The sequence below is a fragment of the Canis aureus genome, chromosome 18 (assembly GCF_053574225.1).
Source record: "Canis aureus isolate CA01 chromosome 18, VMU_Caureus_v.1.0, whole genome shotgun sequence".
In the NCBI taxonomy this organism is placed as follows: domain Eukaryota; kingdom Metazoa; phylum Chordata; class Mammalia; order Carnivora; family Canidae; genus Canis; species Canis aureus.
The window spans coordinates 45,075,604-45,098,379 of record NC_135628.1 but is presented as its reverse complement, the minus strand read 5'-3'; the positions used below and the strand labels follow the sequence as shown (position 1 = coordinate 45,098,379).

The 22,776-nt window shown below is 37.0% G+C and overlaps 1 long non-coding RNA gene across 1 annotated transcript in view; it reads right to left on the bottom strand.

Moving 5' to 3' along the window:
* LOC144288358 (uncharacterized) overlaps window positions 1-21,205 on the bottom strand; it is a 48,860-nt gene extending 27,655 nt beyond the window's left edge. Inside the window, exon 1 of the long non-coding RNA XR_013356304.1 lies at window positions 21,032-21,205. This is a non-coding gene — a long non-coding RNA (uncharacterized LOC144288358). The remainder of the gene's footprint in view (window positions 1-21,031) is intronic.
* Between the last annotated feature and the right edge of the window lie 1,571 nt (window positions 21,206-22,776).

The following is a 22,776-nucleotide window of genomic DNA, read 5'->3' as shown; positions in this document are numbered from 1 at the left end:
GCTCTTTCACTGTTTTACATATGTCAAGACAGGAAGTCATGTTTTTATTTATAAGATCGAGAAAAAAAATAAGGGTAAGTAAGAAAATATATTAAGCTCTGATGGTATATTCACAATTCCAGTTACTCATATGGAACTCCACTCAGCCACCTGATGTCATCCATATTTTCTGCTTTTCTAAGCTACATAGAGATTAGAATAAAAGTTTTCCTCATCTCAACTGAGTTATTTCCACTGTTGGATGCTAAGGGAGCCCAGAAATGGCACCACAGTTTCCCTGCTTGAGTTCTGAACCAGCCAAGAAAACCAAAAATTAAGAAAGAAATATATTAAAATCTATACAACCGAAAGAAACCACATCACAGGTTGGGTTCTCCAAGCAGAGACACTGAAACAGAGTTTGAGTTCAAGACGTACATAAAGAATCAAAGGAAGAGGAAGAAGCAAGACTGAGCAGAGGAAAAAGTCACAGGTGAAGCAGACCTGGTCCACCCGGGCAGGAAGTTTTGGAGTAGGTATTGCCCATGAGAGTCATCTCATAGTGAGCTGAAATGTCTGAGCCTCTGATCGCTCTCCTAGCTCATTTGGTGTGGGCTGCCCTGGGAAAGGAATGACTGAGCAAGCCAGACAGCTCTTTGCTGCCAAGACAGACCTGAAAAGAACAGGCAGTTGGAGGTATTGTGCCCACCACCTTCTTCTAGCTGGACAGCAAGTGCTTCCTTAAAGGGCCCCTGCGGAGCACATATTCAGGTCCACCACAGATCAAGTTGGAGAATATGGCTAACATTCAGCAACAGTAGGTCTTTCAGTATGACACCCAGCACTGTCACATCCCACCATGGGCAGTGTTAAGCAATCACAGACCTCATTTATAGAGATGCCACCACTGAAAACTTAAAACCTAGAGATACTGACCAGAATATTTAGTTTTCACCAGCAGCTGGCTCTGGTGAAAGAAGAAAAAAAGGAAGAGTCTGAGACGTCTATGTTCAATTCCTGCTTCAGCATTCTCCAAAAAAGATGTCACTCCACAAGAAGGAGTGTGAGAATGGAGATATGGAGACAGGCTAGAGGAGATGCTAATGGCCCCCCTCTACTCCACCAATGGAGTCATAGAATTTGACAGTCAGTTAAAGACAGTACAGTGAGGCTTATTAACATATGTAGGTCTCTAGATAACAATAATAAGTCAAATAATAAGTTAAAACTCATGTATACAGTAATAATTTTTCTGCAGGCTTATAAATATCATTCAACTTGAAAGTTTGGAGATTGGGTAGTCGGCTTGGTTGGTTGTCTGGGAGTTGAAGTTCAAAATTTTATTCTTATTGTAGTGGTATGTAAAAGAATAGATTTAAGGGAGCATGGGTGACTCAGTGGTTGGGCTTCTGCCTTTGGCTCAGGGCATGATCCTGGGGTCCTGGAATTGAGTCCCACATCGGGCTCCCCTCAGGAAGCTTGCTTCTCCCTCTGCCTATGTCTCTGCCTCTCTCTGTGTGTCTTTCATGAATAAATAAATAGAATCTTTTAAAAAAATAGATTTATTTACCAGATCCCAAATAACATTAATGTTCTTTCAGATGCTCTGTACTCTTTTCTGGCTTAATGCAGAAGTCACAGAGGGGATTTTAATCACTCGGTGGTGAAGTGTTTGATATATGCTACAAGCGGCAACTCAGAGGCCAAACTATTTCCCTCATTCCCCTTTCAGCCACACACTCTTTGACACTAATAGCATGGTGCCATAGAAAAGAAGCTGGTTTGACAGCTGCTGAGGACAGGGAGCATCTAGGAACTCAGATCAGAGTTCCAGTAAGACTCAGAGAGCACAGGAAGCAAATGCAACCATGACACTCCCACTTGAAGTGTCAAGGGTAACTCTAGGACTAACCACAGGTGCAGATCACAAATTCTTAAAGAAGGAACGTTGAATTGTCAAAGGTTTATCAATCTTTTCTCAGCCAGCCAAAGGCAGTTTCTTTTAAGGAATTGACTAGTCCTTCCTCTATGAGGGCATGATAATGAAATGTTGCTACGATATTTCATTGGTAAATCAATGGTCAGCTGCTTAATCAGGTAAGATCTGATGTCATGAAGATTTACTAGTGGAAAGAAAATATATGACAAGCTGTTAATTTCTGCATGTGCAACTAAGACAAGACAGTCTTTTAGAACTCTTCTAAAGATCTAAAGACTACCATAAGAGCATTTCCTAAAAGTAGCCATCTAGAATATCTACCTGAAATAGAATGTACCCAAATTAAGGAAAACACAGATCTAAGTTGGATCTGCCTGAGTCTCCTATCTAACAATGTTTTCCAAAGTATAGTCCTATGACAACCTTCTATATAAACATTCTAAGTACTTGTTAAAAAGGCAGATGGCTAGACCCACCCAGTGAATATCTATGCAAGAGTCTGCATATTCAACAAGTTCTCCAGGTGATGTTAATGCACACTAGGGTTTGAGAAACCCTGTTAGAAACCTAGACTGAGGGATCCCTGGGTGGTGCGGTGGTTTAGCGCCTGCCTTTGGCCCAGGGTGTGATCCTGGAGACCCAGGATCAAATCCCACGTCAGGCTCCCGGTGCGTGGAGCCTGCTTCTCCCTCTGCCTATGTCTCTGCCTCTCTCTCTTTGTGTGTGACTATCATAAATAAATAAAAATGTAAAAAAACAAAAAGAAAGAAATTTAGACTAGAGCAAGGTCAGACCCAAAGTCCAGAAACCAAGCTCAATGGAAAAAGTTCTACAAAATTTATTGGGAACAGTATTTTTCACAAGGGAAACTAAAACTCTTACCCATTCAATAAATATTTTATTGTGTTCCTGCCCATCCACACACTGTGCTAAATATAGTGGATTCAAAATAAAATGCATAGAAAATTTTAAAAGTAAGTCTAGTATCATTACACATTATAACTCCTTTCACACTGAATTCAGATCTTAGGGTATGCATATCACTGAAAATTAAAATGAAAATTAAAAAAAAAAGTACACTTCTCCTGAAGTGGAATTACCCTAAGGTAAGAAAAACACTAAAAAGTGTATATAGGATATGATTAAGTGAATCTAGTTCTCTCCAGGGAAAAGAGGGGTGTGGAGGGTGGATGAAGTAGAGGTGATGATTATAAAATAAAAAGATCTCTTGAAATAAGAGATCAGAGCTTAGATTTGATTCCTGTCCCAACCAGAATCGCTTCTTTCTACTACAATCAGAGAATTGATGAACTTTTGATCTGTCCTTTCTTTCTCTGGAAGCAGAGATCTAAAAGCTGTTATCAAACAGACAAGATAAAAGGATAGTATATAAAACACTGTTGATTTTCCATAAATACCCATGAACTCTGCTGAAAGAAATTCCAGATAGTAAACCTACTCCATACGTACCACCTGCTATGGTTTGAGTGTTTATGTCTCTCAAAATTCATATGTTGAGGAGTACGTGGGTAACTCAGTTGTTTAAGTGTCCAACTCTTGATTTTAGCTCAGGTCATATCTCAGAGTCGTGAGATCGAGCCCTGCATTGGGCTCCATGCTTAGCACAGCATCTGCTTGAAATTCTCTCCCTCTGCCTCGTCTGCTGGCCCTCCTTCCTCACACGCACACTTGCTCTCTCATTCTCTCTCCCTCTGTCTAAAATAAGTTAATTAATGAAAAAATCCACATGTTTAAATCCTAATGTCCAATGTGATGGTATTAGGAGGTGGGGCCTTTGGGAGGTGATTAGGTCCTGAGGGTGACACCCTCCTGACTGAGATCAGTATCTTTACCAAGGCAGCCTCAGATAGCCCCCTTCCACCACATCATGAAGACACACAATAAGGCTATTAACCAGTAAGAGGGCCCTCAATTGACCATGCTGGCACCCTGATCTTGAACTTTCTAGTCTCCAGAAATGCGAGAAATGTACATTGTTTCTAAACTACCCAGTCTTTTTTTTTTTTTAAACTACCCAGTCTTTAGTATTTTGTTATAGCATCCCAAAAAAGACTACAACACCACCACAGCTCACTAGAAAATTCCTCCTTGCATGCTAGCATAAGCTAAACTTGTTCAAGATTGAGCACCTGAAATAGATTCTATAAAGCTTTGCACAAATATGGTGATGTATGCAAAGCAACTCCTACATAATCCCATTTGACTCTCATAACTTTTGTTTATAAAAAGATTTTCAAAGTATTTGTGTATATGATTTTGTTCTGGGATCAAATTAAACCCAATTAGATGGTTTTATCAACATCTTACCAAAGTCAAAACAAAGACAAGCATAAACTGAAAAAAAAAAAAAAAACCCACAAGAAAAAAATATTAAATGTTAAAATTAAATGGCGAAACTAAGGCTGATTTTCCTACATGCTCTAAATGTATAATAATGAGAATGTATTACTTCATAATGAAAACATTTAAGATTAATCTTTTTGGGAGTTTCTTATAGCAATCTAATTTTTTAATTAAAAATAAATTTCAAGGTGAAGAGTCTCAATGGTCATTGTTTCTTTTTACCTTATTTCCTTTCTTCTTTCCTAAAAATGTGTTTTATCCTGCAGGCTAGAACACCTCTCTGTTCCTTCAAACATTTATAAGTTTCAACATTATTGCTATAACAAAAAATTCTAGCTTTCCTTTTTCTCTTCTTTTTTATTACAACCCCATAAATTCTAACTACAGTTGTCCACTGTACCTCCCATTATTCTCAATAATCTTGACGAACTGACTTTGAAAGCATATTGCTTTAGCACATTAACTTTTGCCGGGGCACCTTTTTTCCACACCTGATTCTCCTACCCTGCAATTTTATATCCACTCTAACTAACAGTTTTCTAGGTAATAAATTATACATGACATCTGTCTTGTCCTAGTTTTTAAAATCCCTGTAGCCTCTTAAAAGTCTTTTTAATGTCCTCATACCCAAGTCTAGGGCACTTCTGGTACTTCCTTTATGTAATAATTTTCTGGTTGTCTTTTCTTTAATCTTTACCTTAATGCTCTACTCCATGATCTTCCTCAGCATTTTTTTCCAGTAGTTTTTTTTTCTGGGGGGGAAGAGGGGAGGGAGTGTGTTTGGGTTTTTTTTAAGCCCTTTTCTGCTTCCAAAATTCTTTGTGACTCACTCTACCAGCCTAAGGCTACTGAAATATGAATGCTTCTCATTCTCTATCAAAATTGTGATGCTTCTATCCTACTCAAAATTTAAATACAATTATAATAAACTATGACAAAATCTGTCACTCCCTATATCCAGTTCCTGCTATGTCTAAAGAGTCATTTTCACCTAGTCCCTCAGAACATTGTGTAGATTAGGACCCTTTCCACACCTTATTGTCATTTCTTGTTTTTTGAGTTTACTTTTTCCTCCTCTAAACTTTAAAATCCAAATGGAAGACAATGGGCTTTCATGCCTGTATCATCAGTTATTTAACATAGCTACTAGCACACGGCAACTGTTTAATTAATTATCTAGATAAATATACATCATAACAATACATGAATTCAGAAGCAGATATGAGAACCCAGCTATCTACTATTAAGCCACACTGAAAGAGATTTGATAAAATATAAAACAATTCCACCCTTCTCATTAAATAATTGTTGTTTTAGAAAACATAATTAAATATTATATTTTTTATTATAGTACTATCATTAAAAATTGTTTTATGTATGTCAGCACAATAGATTTTTGTTATATTAAGTAAATATATAAATATATATTTCAGATTTCTTAGTTTTTGGGGGTGTTTTTGGTTTTTTTAAAGATTTCATTTATTTATTTGAGAGAGAGATCATGAGCGAGTGGAAGGGTCAAAGGAAGAAGGAGAAACAGGCTCCCTGCTTCTATGTGGGACTCAATCTCAGGACCCTGGGATCTTGACCTGAGCCAAAGACACTTAACTGACTGAGCCACCCAGGCACTTCTCGTCTCAGTTTTATTTCTAATATGGTAGCTATTAGTAGATAATAACTCACACAAATAAAAGTCTATGGAGTTCCTCAATAATTTTTAAGACTATGAAGGCATCTTGAGACTAAAAAAAGTAAGAACTACTGTTCTAATCACCCACACAAATGTATCAATACTTCTTAGCATCTATTCAAATCCTCCCTGCCTCACTTTTCTCTGGGGACTTTAACCACTGGTTCCAGCCACCTCTACAATGACCACCTCTGTGTGGGGTCTGACTTATCTCACCAGGTGAGACCTGCTGTCACCCCTGGTGCCCTTGCCTTCACAGGGCGCCTCTCGCCTCCTAGTCAGGGATTCCCTATTTAAACTAAGGTAGTCATTTTCAAGCTATCTTTGGTGAAGAATCATTTTTTCCCCAATTCATGGCTGATTGACACTTTGTAAAATACAATACAAAAGAATTACTAGATTTCAGTTCACTAAAAGAGTGAACTGAAAAAAAAAAAAACCAAAAGTATACAAAAAGACAAACCCAATTGTTTTACTATTAGATTCAACAGACATAAAATTATTCAGTCAAAATGCTATAAAAGTTTCTAAGCACTTCCTTTCAATTTTTGTACTTATCACACTTTGAGTTGTGTTGCACTGAGACATAGGGACAGCCCAGGACTTGCTCAGCACCCATCCATAATAAGCCAGAAATGCAAGAGGTGTTGGACACCTAATGGGGGGACCTTCAACCAATAGGGGATGAGAGCTGACAGATAAGGTCCTATGACAGGTCATACAAATTCTCCAATGATCCTATGGGAAGAGGCAAAAGCCACCCATAGGCAATTTTATAATTCATCCCCCTTCCTGCTTCTGCTAACCTTGTACTTCTTCTACTCCCTAGGAAGTTGCTCCCCAATAAGGCACCCAAACTTATGTCTCAAGTTCTACTTTCTGGGGAGTCCAGGAAATGGAAGCCAGCATGCTCTTTGTACCTCACTGAAGCCAGGGGACAACACAGGGGTATAGGAGATCCAAAAATTCAATTACTCTCCAATTAATGCTGCACATCACTTGTGCTTTCCTCTATTTCTACCCCTCAGCCAACCCATTGCAGCTGCTGCAAATTTAATCACTCCATCTATAGTAGATCTTCCATCTCCCAAAAGTCCTGGCACCATGTTTCCTTTATCCTGACACAAACCATTCAGTCATAGACAAGGCTCATTTGATCCTTTCAATTGACTCTTAAAATTGGCTAGGGTGGTGAATAGGATATTTGCCATGATCCTTGTACATAGGTAAACTGAGAAACAAAAAGGTGAAGTGATTTTTCCATAGGTATTCAATAATTTAGTGATTGAATGGTGAACAAAGCTCAATGATTCTGTTTGGTTTTCTTTCATTTTCACATCCTTTATATTCTGACAAGAGCAGATTCGTCCAGCCAAGATGGCCAACAATCATAGTGTTATGGCTCCCATGGCTAATATTTTAACATATAAACTATAGTAAAACAGAATATGTGAGTGGAAATATCAGTCACTTGCATAAAGAGGTCATGAATCCTTAGATACTGTATTATTCTGAACATAGTTGGTACCCCATAAATATATGATAAATGAAAGAATAAATAAATGGCTAATCAATCTGAACTTGGTATTTTTACAACCTACAAGGCTTTAAAATTATTCTGCTGGAATAAAGCCACACACAGATTTCAATCATAGAGACACCTAGAATCCCCTGGACACACACACACATACACACAAAAACCCTCTGCTAACAACCAACATGACAGGTAGATTGGACTCATTTCACAGAATAACAGTATAAACATATAAAGTAAATTCCACACTAATCTCCACCAGTACATGTGCATTCATTATAAGTAAATATATCAAGGAGCCTGAAGGCTTGAGAAATGCCATCTATAAAAATTATCTAACATTGGCTTTTTAAATTCTTCTGGCAAATTCTGAGTATGCAATTGACACCAGAATATACAAGCAAACAATGCAAGCATGTATGCACCCAAATTGGGAGCATAACTGGTCATCTAGTCAGTAGATGAAAATGTCATTCCCTAGTAGAAGTACACTTTTATGGGCAATTGATAATATATGCCAGTTCAGTGAATTCATTTTCAGACAGTAACTTGAAGGACCCTGAAAGTATAAAGGCAAAGAACATAATGCCTCTTAAACCAGAGTGTGATCATTCTGACTTGAAATTACTGGAAAGGAAAAAGTAATATTACATACCAAATAAGTTTTGAAAAATGTACTATAAAAGTTAAAGCTTGATAGCAAAACAACAGGTAGAATTTTTCAAAATTATAGCAATCCATCCAAAACTGTCCTGTCCAATAGTGTAATTACTAGCCATGCGTGGGTATTAAAATATGATTAGGCACAACTGAGAAACTGAATATTTAATTTTATTTCATTTTAATTAACTTGAAGTTACATTTAATTCTAGTTAATTTTTAATTACATTTAGTTTAATTAATTGTAGTTAATTTAAACTTAAAAACTTATCCTTAGTACAGTTATCAGAAAAACTTTTAAATATATTTGGAACTTGAGTGTGAACCTATTTTTTTCACTGTAAGTTCTATGAAATCTAAATATATATCCAGTGTTTTTCTGGTGAAAATGTAGTGTCCAAATTAAGCTGTGTTGAACCACTCTGTTGTTAGCTGCTTGCTGAAAAAGTCAAAGACAAATAAATAATCATTCTCTCAAGCACAGCACACCCTACTAAGTACTTACTAAAGATTCAGAATATTTTAAATTTAAAAAATCTTGAAAATATCCCACTTTTATTTTGAGAGTGAGAGAGAGAGCGTGAGTGGAATGAAGAGGGTGATAGAGAATCTTAAGCAGACTCCACACCTAGTGCAGAGCCTGATGGGGTGGGAGGGGTTCAATCTCACAACCCTGATCATGACCTGAGCTGAAATCAGGAGTGGGACACTTAACTGACTGAGCCACCCATGTGTTCCCTACTTTTTTAAGATACTACTTTATATATATTTTTTTAAGATTTTATCTATTTATTCATGAGAGACACAGAGAGGCAGAAACACAGGCAGAAGGAGAAGCAGGATCCCTGCAGGGAGCCAGATGCAGGACTCAATCCCAGGACCTCGGGATCATGACCTGAGCCAAAAGCAGGTGTTCAACCACTGAGCCACCGAGGCATCCATAAGATGCTATTTTAAACAATCCTCAGAACTATTTAGAGGATTCTACACGAGGGTCTAGACAGAACTGCAAACTACATGGCAATGGATGGCAACTACTACAAAGCTTGAAAGAGAACTTAAGATAAAAGCTTAAAAGTGTCATTCAGGAGGCATAACCTAGCCTCACAAATACCACTGTAAGTAAATATGATTTGGAATGTTCTTGGAATGCATGGAGCAGGGCATAATGCTGCTTTAATTTACATATGCTGATCATCATTACAAAGGTTCAGAAGCAAAATGTTTGTACAGAAGAGCAACATATCCAAACCTAGAATAATGCACTCAATTCTGTTTTATGTTCTCATGCCCAGACAGATGTAAGAGGTCAAAGAGAGATGAGAAGTTCAACCAGCATAGTCAAAACTGAAGGGAAACACCAAAGAGATTTATCTTCCAGCTAAAAAGGTAAGAAATGATTAGAATGTTTCAAAGTCTATTTTTAAACTACTAATAAACAGCATTTCATTTAAAAAATACATTTTAGAAAAAAATACATTTTAGATAAATAAGTAAATACATACATACATTTTAGGCCAATTAAATAATACATTTGCTCAATGGATATTTACCAAGGGCCACTTCAGTAAAAGGAAGGATCCAGGACAGAGTAAGAAAGGCAAATGAGTGCTCGCTTCGGCAGCACATATACTAAAATTGGAAAGAAAGGCAAATGAACTGCCTTCAAAAGGGTTGCAAGTATGGAAAGAACAAGATAACGATTATAATAGAATGAAGTAAAATTTTAATATAAAGCACGGGCATCCAGTCTAGAAACAGATATTACTTTATATGTATTTGAATGTACTACTGATAAATATTTGTGTATATTGCCTGTGTCTCCAGACTTTAAGGCCATGCTTATCTATGTACCAAGTGCTATGGGACACTAGAAAGGATGTACCACCCAGCTCTTGAAGAGGAAAAAAGGAGAAGTGTCAGAGAATACTTTAAAAGGAAATAATGCTTGAAGGATGATGGAGGAATTTGGGAAGCAGACAATCGAGAGAATATTTCCTGGTTGAAAGAATAATATAACAACTGAGATAAGAGAATGCACCAAGCACCCAGGAATTGGCTAGAAGTTATTCTGTACAGCCAAACAGAGTGAGTGCACTAAAACTTCCTGTCCCATCTTAGGCAAATAGCAGTTCCTTTTTCCGTGCAATTTTTGTTCCAATTAAACTTAAAGGTGTAGGAAATTGAGAAAATAATGAAATAAAGAAAAACATTAATCATAATTCTACCACCCAAAAATAATTACTTTCTACGGATATAAATGGAGCTATATACACATATATAAAATAGTGACGTATTCTACTTTTTACATTTCATTTAACAAAAGCATTTCCCTTTTATTCACAGACATAATTTTATTTTTCTAGTTTTATTGATATATAACTGATAAAAACTATATGTATTTAAGGTGTACAAAGTAATGTTATGGTATGCATATACCAAAATACCATCAAATTGCAAAATGGTTATCACAATCAAGTTATTTAACATATCCATCACTTCACATAGTTTGTTTGTTTTTTTTAATCTACTTGAAATATTTTCAAGTTGGGACGCCTGGGTTGCTCAGGGGTTGAGCATCTGCCTTTGGCTCAGAGCGTGATTTCAGGGTCCTGGGATCGAGTCCAACAACCGGCTCCATGTGAGGAGCCTGCTTCTCCCTCTGCCTATGTCTCTGCCTCTCTCTCTCTCTGGATCTCCCATGAATAAATAAATAAAATCTTTTAAAAAAAGAAATATTTTCAAGTATACAATACAGCATTATTAAGTATAGTCACCCTACTGTATGTTAGATCTCCATAACTTGCTCATTTGCATAATTGAAATTTTGTACTCTTTGACTAATATCTCATTTCTCTGACTCTCTCCATACACATAATTGTAAATGGCTGTGTAGTAATCAGATAGATACAAACATTTCACTATTACCATTCGTTTAGAATCTTTACAATGCTTCTTTACTATAAATAGTGCTGTGATGAATAACTTTATACATCTCACTTTGTCAGAATTACAGGTTATTTCTTCCCTGGAGACCAAGTAAAATTACTAGGTAAGCAATATTTTAAATTTTCTAATATATATTATTGCTACAATGCTTACCAGAAGAACTGTACCAGTTTACACTGCAAACATATATATGTGTATCTTCCTATATTTTCATCTGCATGATTTTTTTTTTTACTAATTTGATAGGCAAAAAAGAATGCACTCAAATTTTATTTTAATTTCCTTTAGTTCTATAATTAAACCTATTGCGGCCAATTTTTTTCACATTTTGAATGTTCATATAACTCACTCATTTACATATTGGGGTGTTGATTTATTCTATGGATTTTAAGCTATCACACTTGGTCATCTTGATAGCAAGCAGGATTGACATTTGCTGTTGAATTTTGATTAGATGGTTCAGAGATATTTTTAAATCTTTTCATTGTTATGTAGTCAGATGTATTCTCATTTCTTCTGTAATTTCATACCTTGTCTAATATTTGCCTATATGTTTTTCTTTTTTCATGGTCTTATCTTTACTTTTAATACCCCCACCCCAGGTTTTATTATGGTACACTGCCTAACATGCGTCTATTTAATTTTTTGAAAGATCTGGGCAGTGTTACAGCACTACTTACTGAGTTATGCAGCCCTCCTTTATTGACTTGATTCTTCCTTTCTTATATATTAAATCCTATAAAGGACTGGGCAAGGATGGCTGCTTAAGAGCAAGTTTACCATGTCCAACCTGCCCCTTCCAAAAGTCCACTAATATTAATGGCTAACATTTATGCCATACTTACCTGTGCCAGGCACTATTCCAAGCATCTTACATGTATCAATTTAGTCAATAACCTTAGGAAATAGGTTCCATTACCCATTTTACAAAGGAGAGTAACAGAGTTTATGTAACTTTGCCCTAGATCGTGCAGCTAACATTTAGCAGAGACCCTATCAGAAGCCTTCCAGACTCTGATCTTTCTCTTGCCTTCCCCAGATCTGTGTGCTTCAGGCACAGAGGTCATCTTTTCATTCCTGGATTATCCCTAGTAGATTGTCACCACTGAATCTTAGAACATTCTCTGCTCATAGTCTAAGCCAATTTTTAATAGATCACAGAAATTTAGAGCTGGACTTTAAAATCACACAAACTTGGATTTATATCTCAGTCCTACAATTTACTAGTTATATGAGTATGAGGATCATTTTAAGTGTCAACAGTCAGATCATTAAGTCAAACACTGATCTCAAGGTTACTAAAAAGGTATATTATAGATGTGATTAAAGTCCATAATCAGTTTACTTTAGTAAAGAAGATTATCTTAGACCATCTAGGTGAGCCAGATTTAATCAGTTGAAAGGCCTTAACAGCAGAACTGAGATTTCTCCAAGGAAGAAGAAATTCTGCCTGTAGATCACAGTTCATCCATGTCCAAAAGCTCCAACCTGCCCTTCTTTGTGGCTGGCCCTACAGAGATTTCAGACTTGGCTTGACAACCCTCCCAATCATGTAAACCAATTCCTTTCAGCAAATCTACCTATCTATCCATCCATCCATCTATATCTATATGAATATATATAAACACATATAAATCCTATTAGGTCTATTTCTGTGGTGATACTCTGATCTGAGACAAACTATCTGAGTCTCAACTTCTTCATATGGGAAATGGAGATAGAATAAGGCTCATAAAGTGCCCATAAGGATTGGGTGAGATATGTTCAAACAACACAGTGCCTGACAAATTACAAATTTTCATCAATGTTGCCATTAGATGTGTACCAATATTTGTAAATTTGTACTGACATTGGTAATTGTGCTAATATTTGTAAATAGGGTCCATATCAAATAATTAGCTTTTTCTTTTCATTTTAACTGAGGAAACTCCCTTAAATATTAACAAGGACATTTATCATAAAGACTCTGCTGTGCAGCAGAGCATGATTCAATCCTATTATCATGGAAAAACAAACAAATGTCCATCAAAGCAGAATGGGAAAATTATGGGACTATTCCACGGGTATAGTTGGGAAATGGAATACTATAAAGCAATGAGAATAAACAAACTACAACTGCCAATAATATGAATGAGTCATACATACTAACTGAAAGAAGTCAGTCACAACACAGCACATACCATATAATTTGTAAAAAGTGTAAAAATAGGCAAAGCTAACCTGTACTGAAGGAAATCATGATAGTGAGTGGTTTGTTGGGGAACTCATTAGGAGTGACTTGGAGGGCACAGAGGGAAGCTACTGAGATGCTGAGAATGTCTTTCATCTCTTGATCTGGGAGCTTTTTACACATCCTTGTCTTTGAGAAAATCAATGTGTACACTTTGAGATTTGTGCATGTTATTGATATGTTGTTCATCAGTAAAGAATTTATGTAAATTTTGTGTATTCATTTCCAAAAAAATAAACTATCGCTGCATAATTTGAAAGAAATCTGTCCTTGGAATAAGGATCCCAGGTAACTGGCTAAGGACTATGACATTAAAAAATAGAGGAAGCCTCTGTGCTGACAGTAGCTATTACAGGGTTGGCCTCTAGGGTAGAAGTTAGGTTCATTATTTTACATCCAAAGGAAAAAAAAAGGATCCATTCACTTATTCTATCTTCCATTTTTCTCCAGTTCTCTCTCCAGTTCTCTCCACCATAGTCCACATCACTGTCTCTTCAAGCTGAAAACATCCCAGCTGTCTCTCTGCTTCAGCTTTAACCCCTCCGTCCAATCTCAGCTGATCCGCATAGTGACTTTTTTCCATGTAAATTACATCACGTCATCTCTGCTTCAACCACACCAATGGCTTTCTGTTGCATTCAGGGGAAACCCAGAAATCTCCTTACATTTCCAATCAGGTCCTGCTATCTCTCCACTTTAATATCTTGTTCACTCTCTCCTTGCCCACAGAGACTGGTCATGGCTCTTTGATCACTTCCCATATCAGGGTCTTTGTTCTTTCTTGTGTCTTCTACAGAATGTTCTTCCCCAGGTTCTCGTATTGCTGGCTTCAGCCCATCTTTTGGGTTTGTTTAAATGTCATTTCTCCACAGAGGCCTTTCTGACCCCTTCACTTAAAAGCACTTTATGTTTTGTCCACTGATAAGTGAATGGATAAAGAAGTTGGGGTATATACATACAATGCAATATGACTCAGACATAAAAAAGGATGAAATTTTGCCATTTGCAACAACATAGACAAATACCATATTATTTCTTTCATACATGGAATTTAAAAAACAAAATAAATTGAGGAAGATTAAAAGAAACAAATGAAAAAACAATTCTTAAATATAGAGAATAATTGGTAGAGAATAATTGCTCATCATGATAACTATACTTTTAATTCCCTTTCCCTCTACCCAGAAAGGCAGTGGGTAGAGGGAAAGGGAATTAAAAGTATAGTTATCATGATGAGCACTGAGTAATGTATAGAACTGTTAAATCACTATATCGTGCACCTGAAACTAATATAACACAGTATGTTAATTATAGTGGAATTTTAAAAATAAATAAAAAATTTTTAAAAATAAAACAGGGGCACCAGGGTGGCTAAGTCAGTTAAGTGTGGGACTCTTAACTCTTAACTCTTAACTTCAGCTCAGGTCATGATCTCAGCATCATGAAATAGAGCCCCAAGTCAGGCTGCTTAAGATTTTCTCTCATCCTCTCCCTCTGCCCCTACCCACACCCTCCCCCCGCTAGTGTGAGTGCATTCTCTCTCTCTCTCTTTCTCTCAAATAAATTAAATCTTTAAAATAAATAAATAAAAATAAAACAAAAAATAGTATATTAAACACAACAAATAAATTAACAATAAAAGCACTTTGCCTTTCTCTGTTTACTTCCCTTATATGATTGACCACAGTCTGTAATCATTTTGTTGTGTTGCATTTTTTTTTTACATTCTGAATTGTGCTGACCCATAGTAGATGCTCAAAAAGTATATGCTGAAATAAAAGAATGCACCTAATCAAACCACGAACACCACTGAGGCAAAGCAGCAGAAATATGCTCTAATAATTTTATGACGTTTTCCCAACCCAAAGTTTTCTGGATTCATTTTCAGTAGAAGTTATCTGAGATGGGGGTGGGATAGAGAATTCTAGATACACAGTGTTGTTCTCCTTAATCATATATTTTCCTGAGAATAGCCAGGATTGAAGGTCAGATCTGTCCTTACTATTTTGACCTTTAGAAGAGGTGGTGAGGTGTAAACAATACCTTGCATGAGTAATCTGGAGACCTACAATTATCCAGTGTCTTCCCTTTATTACACAGACCATATCAGGTGATAAACAGATAATTCTGTGTTGCAGTAAAAAGACTAAGAGCCATATTTCCCAGGTTTGAATCCTCCTTCTCTGCTTCTTATCAACAATTTCCTGAAAAACATAACTTTTTTGATCCCTTAGTTTTGTCAGCAATAAAGTGGAGCTAATATACAGCAACATGCATTTCTCAGGGTTGTAATGGAAAGCAGATGAGCAAATCTATCTGAAAAGCACTTTGCAAACTTTCTATATACTGTATACTGTAAGTTGTCATAATTATTTCAAGCTTTTCCCCTTGCCTAAGCATAATTTGTATCCCTCATTTCTGCTTGGAATGCAAACATTATAGCAAGCTAGATAAATGGAAAGTTTTAATCATCACATAATGGGGCACATTAATGTGATAAGGATGGTTATGCTGGCACAATTACTGTGCCTTATGTCAGTTTGGTCCAAGTGCCAATCGGGTCTTTTATATGCATGCCTCTGTGTGTGTGTGTGTGTGTGTGTGTGTGTGTAAGTGTAGGTGTGTAGGGGTAGGTGTTCCATAAATTTAGGTTTTATACCATTAAATACTATCTGCCAAAATGAAACAGACTCTGAGAAATTTGTTTACTCCTGGGATATCTAATTATTCAGACTTTGCTTCTAAAAGTATGTAAACTACCTGTTTTTCCATCTCGAAATATTTTCACATATTTAATAAATGATAAAGATCAGGTCATCACCTACCTTATCTACTCATATCTCAGCAGAAAACAGCACTCAAATTAAATTCTACATTCCTCCCTCTCTCAGCTATGGCTTTGACTCTAGCAGGAATTTTGTCAGAAAAATTTTCTGCTCATGTTTTTCTTTTGATTATAATATAATAAGCACTATGATTAAGGACACAATTCTTGATTAGTCTGGAAGCATGTAAGCTGTAAAGAGTTATCCATATTTATGGAACTTATTATATAATTAAATGTTAACTACACACTACAGTCAAATTCTGAGGTCTAATATTTAGCTCAATAATATAATCTACCCAAAAATAATATAATCAACATGCCTATAGAATTTATTCCATTTTTAACTGAAATTTTATTTCCTTGAGGGAATTTTGTATCAATATATACTTTTTACCTTCATAAGAAAAAAGAAATGAAGGAAATGTAAACCTCCAGAAAAACAGAACATTGCATGATAAAACCACAGTTTATGCAACCACTCCAACTTAAAACAGGAAATCAGTGCCTTCATGGAAAAAAATAATTGGCTCTAAAAAGTATAGAGAATAAGTAAGAGGCTAGATATAAGCAATATGGTAAAGAAACACATGTTTTTTCATCCATCAGGAAAAAATGGAATCAGTTTCTCCAGGAATGATAATAAAAATGAAACAGTCAACATGGTTCAAACACAAAACCAATTCATTCAAATGTGACATGACTTTGAGCAGCCAGAGAACCTATGTCAGGAACATATAAACGTCATTATCTTAACTATGCAAAACTAAAAGTACAATTTCTAGAGACTAGGAAATGGAGATGGAAGGAAGGCCAGACACACAAACATCTTTATCTTACAACTTTGGAGGGCAGGAAGAACCATTTATAGTGGGGAAAGCAGAAGATTAAGCAACTACTTTAAGTTTACAAGTGTACTCAACAGAAATGTTTTAAAGATATAACTCTTGGGAGGAGATGGGAAGAAAGATGGAAATTTGACCTAAGGGATCCCTGGGTGGCGCAGCGGTTTGGCGCCTGCCTTTGGCCCAGGGCACGATCCTGGAGACCCGGGATCGAATCCCACGTCGGGCTCCCAGTGCATGGAGCCTGCTTCTCCCTCTGCCGATGTCTCTGCCTATGTCTCTGCCTCTCTCTCTCTCTCTCTGTATGACTATCATAAATAAATAAAAATTAAAAAAAAAAGAAATTTGACCTAAATAGACTCATGAAGCATAGCAATAGATAATTCAGAAGTGGATAAATTAGGAAAGAGCAATAAGGTGTCAGATTTAAAGATGCAGACAATGGAGTAACCACTAAAGCAGCTAAGCACAGTTAGAAATGTTGATATTTGGAGAGAAAGACTGAGAGTAGAGGAAATCAAGAGAATATTGCCTTTTCTTAAAAGCTGTTCTGTATTGTTTCGTTTGACAATTGTGAGTATAAACTCTATCAGCCACCTAGAAGACACGGTCACCCAGATGCCCACAGCTTTCTCATGCTTGAAATCTCCATATGGTTCCCATAACCATTTGCCTCCCACTACATTCCTTTTATCATTCAATAACATTCAATTATTCATTTATTCTAAAGCTGAGTGCCTACTTGGAACCACTGTGCTAAATTTTGAACCATAATGCTAGAGGTACAATGGGAGCAAGATAGACATGGTTCCTTCACTCATGAAATCTATATTCTGATGAGGGAAAGAGATCACACGCACACACACACACAGCGTGGCAATTAAAATCACTTCACGTTATCCTAAGTGCTTTAAAAAAACAAACAAGGGTCTGGGAAATAGAATACCAAGGATGGTCTATCTTTACCTAGGGCAGGTATCTAAAAGGTGACATATAAGCTGAGACATAAAGAATAAGCTAGCCATGTGTCATGGACATTTGTCATATCTGGGGCTACATAATAGCTTTTGAACATCCTTCCCATGTTTGGGTAATTTCCTATTTCATTAAGTAAAGAAAAGAATAATCAAACCTACTGAGGAATAATATATAGATAGCATTGCATCAGAATTCATCACAACTCAGTGAAAGAAGCTGGTTACAAAAGACCACATATTGTATGATTCTATTTACATGAAAGGTCCATAAAAACTAAATATACAAAGAAATAAAGTAAATTCATGATTGCCTAGTACACTAGGAAAGGATGGGGATAAGAAGCTTCTGCACAGCAAAAGAAACAGTCAACAAAACTAAAAGACAACCTACAGAATGGGAGAAGATATTTGCAAATGACGTATCAGATAAAGGGCTAGTTTCCAAGATCTATAAAGAACTTATGAAACTCAACAGCAAAGAAACAAACAATTCAATCAGGAAATGGGCAAAGACATGAACAGAAATTTCACAGAGGATGACATAGACATGGCCAACAAGCACATGAGAAAATGCTCCGCATCACTGGCCATCAGGGAAATACAAATCAAAACCACAGTGTGATACCACCTCACACCAGTGACAATGGTGAAAATTAACAAGACAGGAAACCACAAATGTTGGAGGGGATGTGAAGAAAGAGGAACTCTCTTGCACTGTTGGTGGGAATGTGAACTGGTACAGCCACTCTGGAAAACTGTGTGGAGGTTCCTCAAAGAGTTAAAAATAGATCTGCCCTAGACCCAGCAATTGCACTGCTGGGGATTTACCCCAAAGATACAGATGCAGTGAAACACCAGGACACCTGCACCCCGATGTTTATAGCAGCAATGTCCACAGTAGCCAAACTGTGGAAGGAGCCTCAGTGTCCATCAGAAGATGAATGGATGAAGATGTGGTCTATGTATACAATGGAATATTACTCAGCCATTAGAAACGACAAATACCCACCTTTTGCTTCGACGTGGATGGACCTGGAGGGTATTATGCTGAGTGAAATAAGTCAATTGGAGAAGGACAAACATTATGTGGTCTCATTCATTTGGGGAATATAAAAAATAGTGAAAGGGAATAAAGGGGAAAGGAGAGAAAATGAGTAGGAAATATTAGAGAGGGTGACAGAACATGAGAGACACCTAACTCTGGGAAATGAAGAAGGGGTAGTGGAAAGGGAGGTGGGCAGGGGATTAGGTGACTGGGTGACGGGCACTGAGGGGGCACTTGATGGGATGAGCACTGGGTGTTATGCTATATATTGGCAAATTGAACTCCAATAAAAAAAAATTTTTTAAAAGGATGGGGAAAGGGGTAGAGAATAGGAAATGACTACTAACGGTTGCAGGATTTTGTTGTGATGAAAATGTTCTAAACTTAAATTGAGATGATGGTTGTACAAGTCTTGGAATATATTAAATTTGTGACATTGGTGAAAGCACACATCACAGGCCTTCATGGCTTTTTCTAATGTGTCATTGCTGGCTTACAGAATACAGGGTGAGAGTTGTGGAGAAGAATTTCCCTGAAAAGGGACAATGCTGATCATGTGGTTAGCTGGTCAGGGTGAAGGATCATGCTGTGCCTCTGTGGAGTTCCAGAGCCAATTAAAAAGGAAAAGTGCATTATTATGCACTTTAATAAGTTGATTGTGATACACAGAGCCCTCCAAAGTTCAGGGCCCGGAGAAAGAGCCCCATTTTGCCTCAACTAAGGTGCTGGCAGTGGACATGAAAAGAAGTGGAAAGACTCTAACAATGTGTTGGAGCTAGATTTGACAGAACCAAATTGATAGGTTGGACATGAGAGGATGAGGTAAGAGCTGATACTGCCTACCCCACTATGAATCTGCCCACATCTTGAAAGAAAAAGAAGGAGGGGGGGTGCAGAGAGGTTGGGAGGGGGGTAAATAATAAGGAGAAGGAGAAAAAAAGAAGAGAAGAAGAGGTGTCGAAGAGGAAGAATTAGAATAACTGTGTTGATTTTTTTGAGCAGCCATGTGCTTCATCACCCACCTTCCAACCCCAGCAGCTGAACAATTTGTCTAAATCAATCAGCTACCAAATTTCTCTAACCAGGAACTAACTCAGATATGTCCATACAATATAACCTTGACCAAAAAAAAAAATAGGTGATAGAGTGGTAGATACATATATAGATGATAGATAGATAGATAGATAGATAGATATACATAGATATAGCTATAAATAGATATAGATATATAAAGGAAATATCCTCTGGAGGAGCTTCTGCTACAATTTCCCTTATTCACAAAGGAGACAGAAAACAAATACTTTGCTGGGGAAACTATTCTTATTCTTATCCTTATTCTTATTCTTATTCTTATTCTTATTCTTATTCTTATTCTTATTCTTATCTAGGTAAGACTGATTACTTTTCTTCTATGCCCTCAGGTCCTATATTTATATATCTACTATAGCTCATTTAACACTTACCTATTTGCATGTTTTGCTCTTTCTATAAAACTTTAAACACCTCAAGTGCATAGGAAATAAATTATTTGTGAAACATTCTCAGCTTCTAGCACAGTGCCTGGCATTTAGTAGCTGTTATTAAATAGTTGTTGGATAGTATGGTATAAGGCTTAAATCAAGATCCAATATTATATGTTGCGTTGATATCTGGCAAAATCAGGAGGTACTCAAAGGCCTAACCACCAGTTCTCCCCACCCTGTTCCTGGGCATAAGATCCCCAGTTACACAACTCTCCTTATCAAAAGGACCATGTGTAGCTCCTATTTATCCTTGAGCAGCGAGTCTAAGTTCTCTGCTAATCTGTGGAATTATTCAATCAAGCCAATAACACTCCCCACCCTGCAACCAGAAGGCTCCTATCCCTATTGATACCACAAAGCCTGCCTCCCACAACTCCTGCTTATTCAGTCCGTTCTGGAGTGCAACCCCCATGAGGCTCTGTAGGACTTGTGATGTCCTTTTCCACCAGGCTGTGAGGATATGTACACATACCTATCTGGCAGTTAGCATTGGCTTTCATCTGGACTTCACTCTCTGTTCTTTCATCTTCATGGAGGCTGCTCCAGGCTCCCTCCTAACACAGCATGAACTCCAAGAGCTGTCAATATCATCTGCCCAGCGTGGGGTGTCATGTGTGCAGCCATCCCTATAATCCTAGAGCAGAAATCCTTCTCCCACCAACAGGGCAAAGCAGTGGTGATTCTCTTCTCTATCTCAACTCTTAGATTACATGGCAAGAGAATACTGAGAGAGAATGTAGGCATTTTACCAGCTGATAATCTTCAGTAGCATTCAGTACAGAACACAGTCTTTTTCAAATAGCACTTGATTAATGAGACTGCTAACCACTGCAATCCTTTTGATCTTCATTCAATCTTATTTTGGAAAGACTAGAGATTCACCTATCTCTACCAAGGCAGTTTAATTCCTACTAATTTCTCATCAAAAATGAAAACTATTACACAGGAGGTTTTCTGTTGTGCTCATATAGAGGCATCCAAGAACTCTTTTTGACTAGGAACAGAGCTTGCCCACAGTAACTTGGCCATCTTGAGGCTGGAGGTCAGTAATAGGCTCTACTACTTGCTAAGGAACAAAACCAAGTGGTTTGTACTTCTGATTAAAATATACATTACATAAAGGTTTCTCTTTGTTTTAAAAATGCAGCTTCTACATAAACCTGAATATTCTTTCTTCTCTCCAACCTCTGGATTTAACAAGGCCACCCACAGATTAAAGAGTCTTCAAGATTAGTACATTTTTAAAAATACACGCAGACTATCAGCATGATCCTCTCATCAGAGAAAAGGGTTAAGCACCAGAGCTGACACAGCAAAAGTCAAAAGTAGTTACAGGCTTTAATGAAATTATCTCATTTTAGGAAACTGGAAAGTCTCTACTAAAGTACGTATTCAGTTTTAAATTATTATAATTTTCCACCTGTGATTCTGCTCTTATTTTTCTCATTTTGCCATTTGAGACATTATTGGATTCTGCCTTTCTCGACATTTTGATCCTCTGAACTTACTTTCGTGTATTTAATGGAGATGAACATACATTATAAGGCACTAATGCAAGTGAGTAAGCTACCATGGATTTTGTGAGGTAAGCTTTTCAGGAGAGATAATCACCATAGAGTACAAAGTCAATAGTTTCACTCTATGCCACTTGAGTCACATCTTCTATCTGAATTTATTAATAAACACAGATAATAAGCACATGATGTCCTTGAGCATGAACTATATGCAGGGCATTATATCAAGGACATTTTATGTCTCAGTTCATTGAAACCTCCCCCCACCCCCACCCCAGCAGCCCCATGAGGGACAGACACATCATCCAGCCACAGAGTTTTAGGGAGAGGAAACTTTTCCTCCATTTGAATGCCATTTCTGAACTTCTCTACAGGCATGATTGGCAATAAATGCCATATTTGAGTCTTCGCCACCCCCATACACACAAAAGTGACTTAATTAAAAAAATATGAGCATAATGAAAAGCAGGTAAATTACCAAGAAAGCTTCCCTTTACAAGAAGACAAAGATTGCCAGAATTTTGTTATAAAATTACATATATATTCACCAGATGACCCAGGAATTCTACTATTAAGTATTTATCCAAGAGTTAAAACACTCCCACATGAGCACCTGAGCAAATGTTCACAGCAGTTTTAATTATAGCCAAAAACTAGAAATTCCGCCACCGACTCTGACAACTCTAAGGTGAATGAACAAGCA